Below are 12,500 nucleotides of genomic sequence, written 5' to 3' on the forward strand. Positions count from 1 at the left end.
TTTCCGTTACATCTTAGTAACAGTATCGATATGATATGGTAATTATACAAGAGAACACTTGTTTTAAAAGCTTATCGAGCCACCTCGCTTTACTGGGGTCTTTATTTACCTTTTATATATTTCTACATTTTCATTAGTTTTCAGATATTATATCCGTTATAGATTTCGTAAAGGAGATCATTTTTATATATTTGTAGTAAGAAGGCTGCGCCAATATGGATATTTATTCGTGCTGCTTTAGCGTGGTACAAGACGAATCTGAGTCAGCCTGACAACAAAACCGCCACATTTAATAAAATTCTTCATTTGGGAAATGACTCTCTTCATAAGCTGAGAGAGTTACCAGGCATACAATAAAAAAAAAGTGCCAGAAATCACAAGTTATTTATTGTATTGTGAAAGATAATTGAAATATGACAAATACAATGAATGAAAATAAACAAAATAATGTAACAGACAAAACAGCTGTTTTAAATTATTTTAAAATACAAGTAGAAGAGGGAAGGGGATGAAGTAATGTAGGAAACGAACAACGAAACTTAAGAAAAACCTTAATGAGAATATCAGTTTGGTAAATTTCCATGACATTTGCACCTGGAACTCGAACTCTTAAACGGAAAAAGGAATTTAAAAGAATATGTTGGTTGCTCGAAACCCTCCACATAAAGCAGAACAGCCGCCTCCCTTCCGCAACAGAAAAAAACAGCTGAACTACAACGTTTACTATAGAGCGTAATTAGTGTACCGCTATACCCTGAGCAAATGAACATAATTACGTTCATGGCAGTAATGACAATTAGACAGGCTAATGAGATTCCACAAAGTAATAGACTAGATCTGGCGGCGCACAGGACTTGCTGAAATGATCCTGGGTTGGAACTTGTTTACCTCTGAGGGCATTGTGTGTATATTTTCCAAATATATGTCAACAACTCTGACGCGGTTCCTTCATTCCACGACCCGACCCACGTAACCAAAAGCTATGAATCGCCCTACGGCCCTTTTGTCTAGCCTCTCCATCCTTCGCTGAGGTCTAAACATCCTCATCATATTCAGAGCCTCTATCTACTACGCTGCCTCGCGTCTTTTGGATTTTTCCCTCCTCATAATAGCCGTTCTACGTTCCGCGGAGATCTCCCGCCCTCTCTCCCACGTCGTATTTCTTCGCCGAGGTAGGAAAGTCATTATCCAGGTCTTCCGACTTTCACGGGTGTGTTCGAGCAGCAAAATTCTCCATCTGTACACCTCCCACCTGCTCCATTGGCGCTTCAGGGTCCATCCCCCGAGAGAAGGAAAGACCTGCACCGACTCCAACATAAACATCTCTTCTTGCAGACGACCTAAGGCTCAAAATCGCTTGGCGGCATCGCCGCCATTCACGACAGTTGAGGTTCATTGATAGAGAAACGTCCCAGAGACAAAGAGACAAAAGACCATTGGGAGTCGGCTACTGATATGTCTTCCTCCTTTTCTACAGCCTCTTCTCTCTCTTTTCCTTTCCTCTTTAGCCCACCCTCTCTGCTTATGCTGTTCCCTTCAATTCCCACCTTTCATTGTCAATGCCCACTCAATGAATCTGTCCTCTGTCATTACAAATAGCAAGACAAGGTAGACGTATAAACAAATATACATAAGGACAAAAGGGAAAAGCTAGACATTCAGTAGGGCCATTATTTACTTTGCAAAGACTAAGTGTGAGTGAAACTTACAATAAACCAAAACGGTCTGGTTCAAGCGGCAATGGGTCATGACGAGACCCGATAGCCATCACTGAAAGAAGAAAAATAACGAGTAAGAAAACAAAGACAGGAATAGGAATGAAAGATTTCATAAAGGCTCCTATAAACAGATGAAGCCGAATTTTTCCTCCCTTTTTCCCAAAGAAAGGAACTAGCATCTACGGAGTAGATAATGACAGAAAAAACGGGGAAAAAAAGTTTCCTTTTATATAAAAGAATTCCCGCAGGGTCCCTTCGTCTCTTCCACGCCACTTTTGAAAGTTTTTATATCGGATTATTGCATTGTTGTTGTTGACTGGATTCAGCTGTCGATAAAAAATCACCTCCCCATTTATTTTTTAGCTTTATTTTTTTTCCCGGGTAAGTCCCCTTGCGTAGTTTTGTATGAGCCCATTCATTTTGTGGCTTTACAAAAACAAAAGAATTGGAATGCGCGTATGCAGGAGGAGATGAGTTCCATATTAATATTTTTTTTTTATATATATTTTTATTCCCGTGTGATTTAGGATATATGCAATTCAGCGAACTCGTTTTGGGACCCGCACCATTGTTTAATCCTGTTCAGATACTTGGGAAACTTATGTTAAACTTGGCCCGGCGCCTTTTTTTCCCCTTGCCTTGATTCTTTTTTTTTTTTTTTTTTTTTTTTTTTTGTCTCTTCGAGGGGAGCTATGTAAATATGAACAGAGAGAGTTCAAGTAAGGAGAGAGAGAGAGAGAGAGAGAGAGAGAGAGAGAGAGAGAGAGAGAGAGAGAGAGAGAGATTGGGGATGCACATCGGATGAAATTGAAAGGCTTATGCTGGTATGAATGTGTTTGCTCGCACTGAACATTCCGTTGCCCAGATTTGTTTATTTGTGTAAACGAAAATATTTCTATTTTTTGCTCTATACCTTTTGCCTGTTTATGAATCATAACTATGTTTCATAATCAATATAATGTATCTTCATTCATGTATGCACACTCTATAGATTTTAGACGTTGAGATTCATTCTTAGTCTTGCTTTGTCAATATTTCCCTTTAATCCTGGATTATAATTCATGATTCTCTTTCAGATCACATTAGTCGCATTTTCAAGTATATTATATTTTCATTCGCCATCTCTCTGGCTTCTAATTTCCTTAATGAATATTTTACTCGGGTCTCTATAAATATTAACACTGGTAATTTCCATTTTGCATTATCATCAAAGTCTACGTTTACTTTGCTCGTTACTTTTTTTTTCCATCTTTGCTAATTAAGTCACCAGAAATTCTGAGTAGCCTTCTCGTCCTGGCTAATGCTAAGATTCACATGTCAGAACTCTGCTTGGAAAGTACTAAGGACTTTTAAGAGTTCTTTTTCTTGCGTTTCTATAGCCTGTTTATGCATGCGAGTGTACGTGGTATGTCCATATGCGATTGCTGCATGAATGAGAACCCAGGCAGGGTACAACATACCTCTACCCTCGTCATCACAAAAAAAAATAAAAAAAAAAAAAAAAAAAAAAATCGTATCACGTACAAGACAGTATTCGGACGATTATCTTAGATGCTTGATTATCAATAATTAAAATTCAGTTGGTCGGAGTATTTTGTTTCATATGTCGATTTATAATACGAAAGGTTTACTTTCCTATATATATATATATATATATATATATATATATATATATATATATATATATATATATAGTGTGTGTGTGTGTGTGTGTGTCTGTGTGTCTGTGTATGTGTGTGTATACGTTTATATATATATATATATATATATATATATATATATATATATATATATATATATATATATTATATATAATATACATATGAATGCCTTTACTGTAATCTAACAGTGCGCTATGAAGATAAAAAGGGCCCATAACAAACACTATATACGCGTAGCAACCATATATTTGTCAATATTTGTACATATTTTACCAGTGATAAGGAATACACAAGTATTCGGAATATGTGGTTGAAACGTGCACATAGCGTTGTTACTTGCCTTTATATGTATATCTATAAATACTATATATATGAATATGTATATTTATATGTGTGTATATGTATATATATATATATATATATATATATATATATATATATATATTATATATATATATATATATATGGTTGTGTATGTGTATCTGTGTGCATGTTTATATCTATATATATTAATATATATAGATTGTGTGTGTTCGCTTATGCATAATCGGGTGTTTTGTTCATGCATCTGTGTGCGTGTTTATATCTATATATATTAATATATATGAGATTGTGTGTGTTCTCTCATGCATAATCGTGTGTTTGTGCATGTGCATATGTGTGTGCGCTTGACGAGTCTGTGCATTCGCATACAGACCAGATCTATTTATTGTATGGCTGGCTACACACGCCACGAGCATTATGTTTCATGCAGGTGACCTCTAATATATAATGAACGACAGATCACAAGCAGGAAAATAAGTCAAGGAAGGTCATGCGCCGACTGCTGACAGCTATTTTTGGCAACATATGATCAATTCTAGCAATTACGGATCTCTGACCTTTAAGTCAATTTTGTTCTCGTGTTCCCAAAAAAATAAGCGTTCTATTGAAATTCATTCTGGAAGGTCTTTAATCCCTTGGGTTCCAGCACGTTATCGTTTGTATATCTTTTAAGAGATCGAGAAAGGCATGACTAACCATACAAATCGTTGCTACAGCGCCTCAGCGGCGTGGTTGGTATGGTATTAGCGTCCCACCTCGGTGGTCGCGGGTTCGATTCTCGGCCATTCCATTGAGGAGTGAGAGATGTGTATTTCTGGTGATAGAAGTTCACTCTCGACGTAGTTCGAAAGTCACGTAAAGCCGTTGGTCCCGTTGCTGATTAACCACCATGCAACGTAAAACCACTATACAAACATACAAATCTTTGCTACGGAATGAAAATATTCATGGTCGTCTTAATTAAAAGTAATTCGCTTAGATGTTACATTAAATTACTCAGAGAATGGTGATGTGAGTAAAGCATTCCGCATTCGGAAAGTCAAATGTGCGAATTACTAAACTACGTTTAAACGAATATGATTCTGGGTTCTATCTTTAAAGACCGCATTCATTAATTCAACCATAATGAAATACATTTATTGACGTACAGAAACATTCCCACGTGGCCATGCGAACAGAAATGTAGTCTCAGTTGCATCCCTGTATAACTTCACAATAATAACTAAACCGTGCTTCTAAAGGCAGACCGAGGGAATTACATTGTCTCTGGCTCCTAGTGTTTATGTCATCCCTAAGGATGTGTACTTAAATTTCATTATAAAATTAATGTATTCTTCAGTGACTTACTTTAATGATAATTTCATTGAACAGTTTATCGCAAAAAGACAGTAACTGGTTTCTTTATATTAGTTTCCTCAGTCATCACAATGGCGATGATGATGACAAGGACCCCGTTGGTTCTTATTTTAATAAATTTAGAAGGATTCGTATTTGATAGCATATTCGTCACTTTTGTAAAGACAGTTTCTTCCACAAAATACTACATTATATCATAAAGAAAATGTGCTCACATAAGTTGTACACATTGAGTTGTAGTAATACTAAGAGAGAGAGAGAGAGAGAGAGAGAGAGAGAGAGAGAGAGAGAGAGAGAGAGAGGAAGCACAAAACTGAGATAATATATGGATGTGTCATTCCGGTATTTCTTAATTTCTAGGAACCATACATAAATGGGTGAAAACTTAAAAGGAAAGCCATAAACACAGTCGTTGAAACCCCCATAATCAGCTTAGCCTTTACAAATGGTCCCTGAGAGAGAGAGAGAGAGAGAGAGAGAGAGAGAGAGAGAGAGAGAGAGAGAGAGAGCAGCCTGGCATTAATTTTAGATTTTCCACTCGGACCGTCAGCCAGTTGGTATAAAATATACAGCGACTCCTGACGGCTCTCTTTTATAATGGAGTATTTTTGTGATATATATTACAAGGGGGCCAACGGAAATTCAGCGTGTGCGAGGTTACGAGGGGGATACTACACGGGGGTGGGGGCTGTTGGAGGGAGAAGGGGGTAGATTAGACTAGCTACATTTCGCCAACAGTTAAATCGCTTCTCTTCATAAAGTGAATTGCTGCCGTTTAAAGGAGGCTGTTACTAAATGTAGATAACTGTTAAACATATCCATACTGTCGTTATCACAATATGCTGAGTTTGATGATACGAAAAATCAGAAATTTTTCAAATCATTTCACTGGAATTTGAACAAAAATCACTAATTATCAGCATAATGACTGATGTGTAAGGCTAAATTAAAGATAATAATATTCAGTCAGATTTTCATCTAAGAAGATGGAAATGACGAAATGGCTCTATTTCATTATAGCCATTAGTCCTTGTCCTAAGTTAGTACAGGAAGGGAACGAGGGATTCACATTCCTTTTCGCCACATATCTACTGCCATACCTTTAGAAGTTTAGAATGATCAAACATTTTTAATAACAGTAAGGGAAAGATTGAAAATACTTATCTCGGTCTCAAAGGCTTTAGCTGTATTGTATAAAGAGCAAAATATCTTTCTTTTTTCAACATGTCAGATAGAGCATTGCAACTTATTTATACCATAAAAGACGAAAACAAAACTTTGTATAAATAAAACATCAATACGCAAAAAAATTTAGTTATATCTTTACGTATCTGTGAGGGAAATTGCAACCAACTGCAGTCTTTCGTAACATGAAAATGGCATTGCGTAGCTTATTTGACCACACCATACATCCAACCTTTCAGGACGTCTCTACATATTGGTAGGACAGAACCCAGGGATCCACATCTTACATTTTTGGACAAGGACACGTGCAGGAACGATGACGACATATGCTAAACTAACCACCATTGCCTTTTTGAAATGTCAGTATCGACAACTAACAATAAGATATAGAAGGGGCTCCTCTATATATTTTATTGAAGCAATCCTTTTATATATTGGGTAGGCAATTGAAAGGTGTAATGAACGCAATCTACTTTAAAATCTACTGTAATTATCTTTTTTAAGTATTAGTCATTTTTTTAGATGAAATGCTTTTCTTCAGATAAGCAAAAACAAGTTGGGATGAGGTAAGGACAGATGAACAGTTTGCTAATGTTATGGAGGTGGTGTGATCATGTAGAGAGAATAGTTTGATTATAAAGAGAGAATAGCAAAGTTGCGGACCATAAAGGGTAGAAAACCATTAGAACAATAAAAATGCATCGATTATATAAACAAAATCTTGACATTGAAGACTAGCACTACTTAATTATCAAGGAAAAAACTACTGATTTATGCGAAAGCGTGTGTTTGTGTATGCACGAAGAGAGAGAGAGAGAGAGAGAGAGAGAGAGAGAGAGAGAGAGAGAGGGCACGTCTCATTTAATCCTAAAGTACCTGCCAATCCTTTTCCCTTTCATTCCAGCAAACTGCCGGGTCCTTCTTGTCCGGAGACCGTCCTAACTGTGCACTCTATCTCGGTCCTTCTTCCATCATCATAATTCCCTTCAGGATTAATCTCTCGGATCCATATTGGTCTGCTAATCATTTTCATAGATTTGGCTCCGAGTTATTATACCAGCGGACTTTACATAAAATTAATTGCAATTTTGTGAAAGTTACAGGTTTGAGACTTTTGGCCTGTTTAGTTCGTGTTTTTTGGGACAGCTGTATTGTCTCTCTTTAATACCTAATTTACCATCCCCATATTTCATTCCTTCAATTCTGACAACTTAACTTACTCAATCATTAGTTAGTACTTATTAAAAATGTGATCGATGGATGTCAATGAATTTGCCTTTTCTTTTTAAGAGGAATACGATTTTCATAATCGAAGGAACCATTTCGTTTCGATAACCTTCCAACATTTACTCACTCGTCCCTTATCAAAGCGTTGTCGACGTCCTTCATATCATCCGGGGTGCGTCAAAAGCGTCAAAACAGTCCCCATTCGCAAAAAAAAAAAAAAAAAAAAAAAAAAAAAAATCCACGCGGCACAATGTCTTTTTACGTATTCATGAAGCTTGTTTGAGTGCAGCCGTGATATACGGCACGAAACTACTTGGAAAAATCCTGCAAAATTGCCGTTTCTTTTTTTTCTTTTTTTATTATTCCCGGCTGCCAGCAAAGGCTGGGAATGTCGCCGGGAATTGAGGAAGTAATTCAACGAACTCAACCTCCCGCTAACGAAGTCAATTTACGACTACTATTTGCTTCATGGGCTGTGAATTCGGTGGCCATGTAAGAAAATGCAAATGGGTAATAGGCGGATGGCTTTATCTGTAGTGGGATCATATATATATATATATATATATATATATATATATATATATATATATATATATATATATATATATATATATATACATATATATATATATATGAATAATTATCACATCACCGTGATTCATATAGATCATTCGAGCTACAAATGTCCTTTAATATCTAATTCGCTCTACCTCGGATTGATATATTTTCATATATGTACCGAAGGGGAATTTTTAGTTGATAATAATTTCGTCCCCTCATGGGATCGAACCACCGTCCAGTGGACGGGAACGAAATCAGGAACGGCCAGAGACGTTATCCAGTCGGCCGACTGGATAACGTCTCTGGCCATTCCTGATTACGTTCCCGTCCACTGGACGGTGGTTCGATCCCATGAGGGGACGAAATTATTATCAACTAAAAATTCCCCTTCGGTACATATATGAAAATATATCAATTCTGAGGTAGAGCGAATTAGATATTAAAGGACATTTGTAGCTCGAATGATATATATATATATATATATATATATATATATATATATATATATATTATATATATATATCTATGTATATATACCTATATAAGCGAATACCACAGGAAAGTGATAGTCAGAAATCCAAGCGCTTTCGTCTTACTAAGATATATATATATTATATATATATATTATATGATATTAATTAATTATTAATATATATATATATATCTATAATCTATATATTATATTGAATAACCAGTATATATACCTATATGTATATATAGGTATATGCTTAAAAAATCACAGTAGATGCACGTGACTTAGTGAAGACGAAAGCGCTTGGATTTCTGACTATCATTTTCCTGTGGTATTCGCTTATTCAATGAAGTCACGTGCATCTACTGTGATTTTTTGAAGCATATACCTATATTACATATAGGTATATATACTGGCGTTATTCATATATAATACATATATATATATAGATATATATATATATATATGTGTGTGGTGTGTGTGTGTGTATATATATATATATATATATATATATACATATATATATGTGCTAATATGTTCATCTATATACATATATAATGTACAATATGTATAATATATATATATATATATAATATATATATATATATACATACCTATCCATACATATATATTCACTGCTACATGTAAACTGTCTTTACTTCAACCTTCTACGTACAAAAACAAACATGTAGAGTTTGACTCAAACAGAAAAACCAAAGACTAAACGAATAGCTCCAGTTAGACGACTAAGTAATCTCTTAAACTAAGAAAAGTTGCAAGATTAAGAAATAAAACTTAAAAGCCTCTGAGTTGACTGGAAAAAGGGAAAAAGGAGAGGGAGAATGGTCATAATTTCAAACTTTCCACTTTACAATGGCAGCATAATGTATAAGCGTTGGAGTAAAGTGAAGCGTGCCATTTAGCGAGAGGCTAAATCATATGTATACACAGACATATATATACTATATATACTATTAATATATATTATATATATATCTATATATATATATATATATATATACCAAATATATATATATATATCTATGTATATATATATATATATATGTGTGTGTGTGTGTGTGGTGTGTGTGTGTGTGTGTGTGTGTGTGTGGTTATATAGTGTCTATAATTGTAGCATGGGCCAGTTTGCAGATTATTGGTTCGCATTTGTAAGGTCCGTGATTCAGTCCCAACTGAATTAGGTAAGAATTCCAAAAACTCACACGTAAACGTGTAAAGCAAAATGAATTATTGAATCATTAGATGATTTATATGCTCTTATAAAGAAGGCCAAAATCCACAAATGCTTGCGTAAAAACTTCTGTATTTATCCCTACAATGAGTGTTAATGACCCTCCACCTTCCTGTGAAGCGAATTCCGATCACAATTACGAGGAAAAGCTGATGACATCAATTACTGGATTCGCTGTTTGCTCTTTGCAATTTCGGAATCGCTCAAAAACAGCCGGGTCGTAGGTTAACTCAGATATGAAAATATTGCAAGAATCTTTTTTATTCGTTTTTTTTCCTTTTGTCGAGTCTGGGTCCAGTCACATCCATCATCGGCAAAGCATGCTGCCTCTGGCGGTTTGATTTATCCTCGATGCAAACTTTCGTGAATTTTATCATGCTTCTCGTAAATGTCGATATCATGGATATTCTCGCACTCAAATATACAGAGTCGGCTCGATGCAGGAGTCGTTCCCTTGAAAGATACCGTACAAGTAAAAAAAATGCTGATGAAAAAAATATATTGAATAGTTCTTGACAATTCAAAAACATACCAAAATCTGGTGCCTCTGTTAGAGGGACAAAGTCCAGGGGCATCTGTCATATCCAAGCTCGCTGTCCCTGTCTGAGAGATCTTTCCCCACGATGAGGATTTATGAATTTCTTCGCAGGTTTTGTGGTGCTTTCTTATACTCGTGTCACGTAGACAGCGAGGAAAGTAAAGGCAATATACATGCAATGGGGTCTAGAAAATGAAAATCCTTGCAGCAAAATTCTTGCAATATGTTTGGGTGAAATATCAAGGTACTGTATAGCTGAACTGTTATTCAAGTACGCCCTGAGTACCATTACAAAGGCAAGATTATTAAGCAATGGAAAGCAAATGGGTCTGCATTCCCTTACAACCCAGTTTTCTTCCACTTTCTTCCAAACTGGTTTAACTAGTTTCTTTTCATTATATATATATATTATATAATATTATATATATATATTATAGACATATCTATATATATATATATTTATTATATAACATTCAATCAGATGAGAGCATTAAAAAGGGTCCAGGAATCCACCAAACATTGTGAAGAATATTTTATTAGGTACGTTCATACTACTTCAGAGTACATCTTCAGCCTGTAATTATAAATTGTGACAATTTAATTAACAGTCTTAATGTGTTATTTTACTGTTAATTAAATTGTCACAATTTATAATTACAGGCTGAAGATGTACTCTGAAGTAGTATGAAACGTACCTAATAAAATATTCTTCACAATGTTTGGTGGATTCCTGGACCCTTTTTATATTATATATATATATATATATATATATATATATTGTAAATAAATGGTACTGCATGCAAATGGGCGAACCTGCTTGTGCTACCATTTACATCATACAAATGAAATCAATTTGAGAGTAAGGCAAAAAATTATTTGGTTCAAAACAGGCCTATAGTGATGTACAAAACCACGGATTTGATGATGATAATAATATAATGATAATAATAATAATAATAATAATAATAATAATAATAATAATAATAATAATAATAATAATAATAATAATAGTGCATTAAATAGACTGTATACTAGAGTTCATCAAGACATATTGACTGAACTGAAATAAGAACTGGAATCCAGTAACATAAGGAATACAAAGAATTCAGGAATTTTGTTATGAATGGAACGACACCAGGAATGAAGTAAATGACTGGAGTTCGAAATCTACATAAAGAACTCCAAGGAAAACAAATCCTGCCGCAGCCATGCAATATAGCGAGTGGCGCAGTACGATAGTGGAATGACATTGCACAAAAGATTTCTATTGTGCAATTTTTACAGAAAATTACAAAAAAAAATAGTTTTTATCTCTCCCTTTTTAATACTGATTGAAAAATAATAAACATACGGTAAGACAGAATGTTCTTTAACGCTACACAAAAGATTTCTATTGTGCAATTTTTACAGAAAATTACAAAAAAAATAGTTTTTATCTCTCCCTTTTTAATACTGATTGAAAAATAATAAACATACGGTAAGACAGAATTTTCTTGAACGCTAGAGCATAAATATTATGTGTATTGGACAGCGTATATATTCCCCCTTTTGATAAGTATTTCCTTACTCGTGTTTTACCATTTGCTTTACTTTTTACTGAGTTCTGTATGTCAGCGAACCAAGTAAGTATGCAGAGACATATGACTTGGTTCGTATGTTCTGTTCCGGTAAACTCGTGCAAAGGAGTCTGGCTGTAGGAGGCCGGTTGTCGGTACACGTTTTGGGGGAGCATCTCTCCAGATGGTTACAGCCGTTACCTGTTTGTCTTAAGGCGCCAATTTGCATAGTTCACCCCCTCCCCCTCGCCGCCCCCCCCCCCCACCCCCACCTCTCTCTCTCTCTCTCTCTCTCTCTCTCTCTCTCTCTCTCTCTACTGTAATGATTATTTGATTCCTATGTTTTCGTTCCTGATTACATTAGTAATTTTAGACAAGTTTCCATCATCGTGGAAAACCCTAATTTCATTAGGAGAGGTCTTGATAATCTCAGTATTTTATGTCGTTATCTCCTTCAATTCTACTTTTGATACTTTTATCTCTTATACTTCTATTTTTGATACTTCATCTTTGACACCTCTATTTTTTATCCCTTCATCTCTTACACTTCTGTTTGTTATTCCTTCATGTCGTATACTTCTGATTTTGTATTTATTCTTCTCTTATACTTCTGTTTTTTTTTATTTCTTTGTGTCTTATACGTCTCTTAT

At 35.1% G+C, this 12,500-nt stretch overlaps 1 protein-coding gene across 8 annotated transcripts in view; it reads right to left on the reverse strand.

Annotated features, from left to right (window-relative positions):
* LOC135216362 (kinesin-like protein KIF26B) overlaps positions 1–12,500 on the reverse strand; it is a 618,765-nt gene that overhangs the window by 278,741 nt on the left and 327,524 nt on the right. The window lies entirely within an intron of this gene.

Source organism: Macrobrachium nipponense, chromosome 6 (genome assembly GCF_015104395.2).
Source record: "Macrobrachium nipponense isolate FS-2020 chromosome 6, ASM1510439v2, whole genome shotgun sequence".
Lineage (NCBI taxonomy): Eukaryota > Metazoa > Arthropoda > Malacostraca > Decapoda > Palaemonidae > Macrobrachium > Macrobrachium nipponense.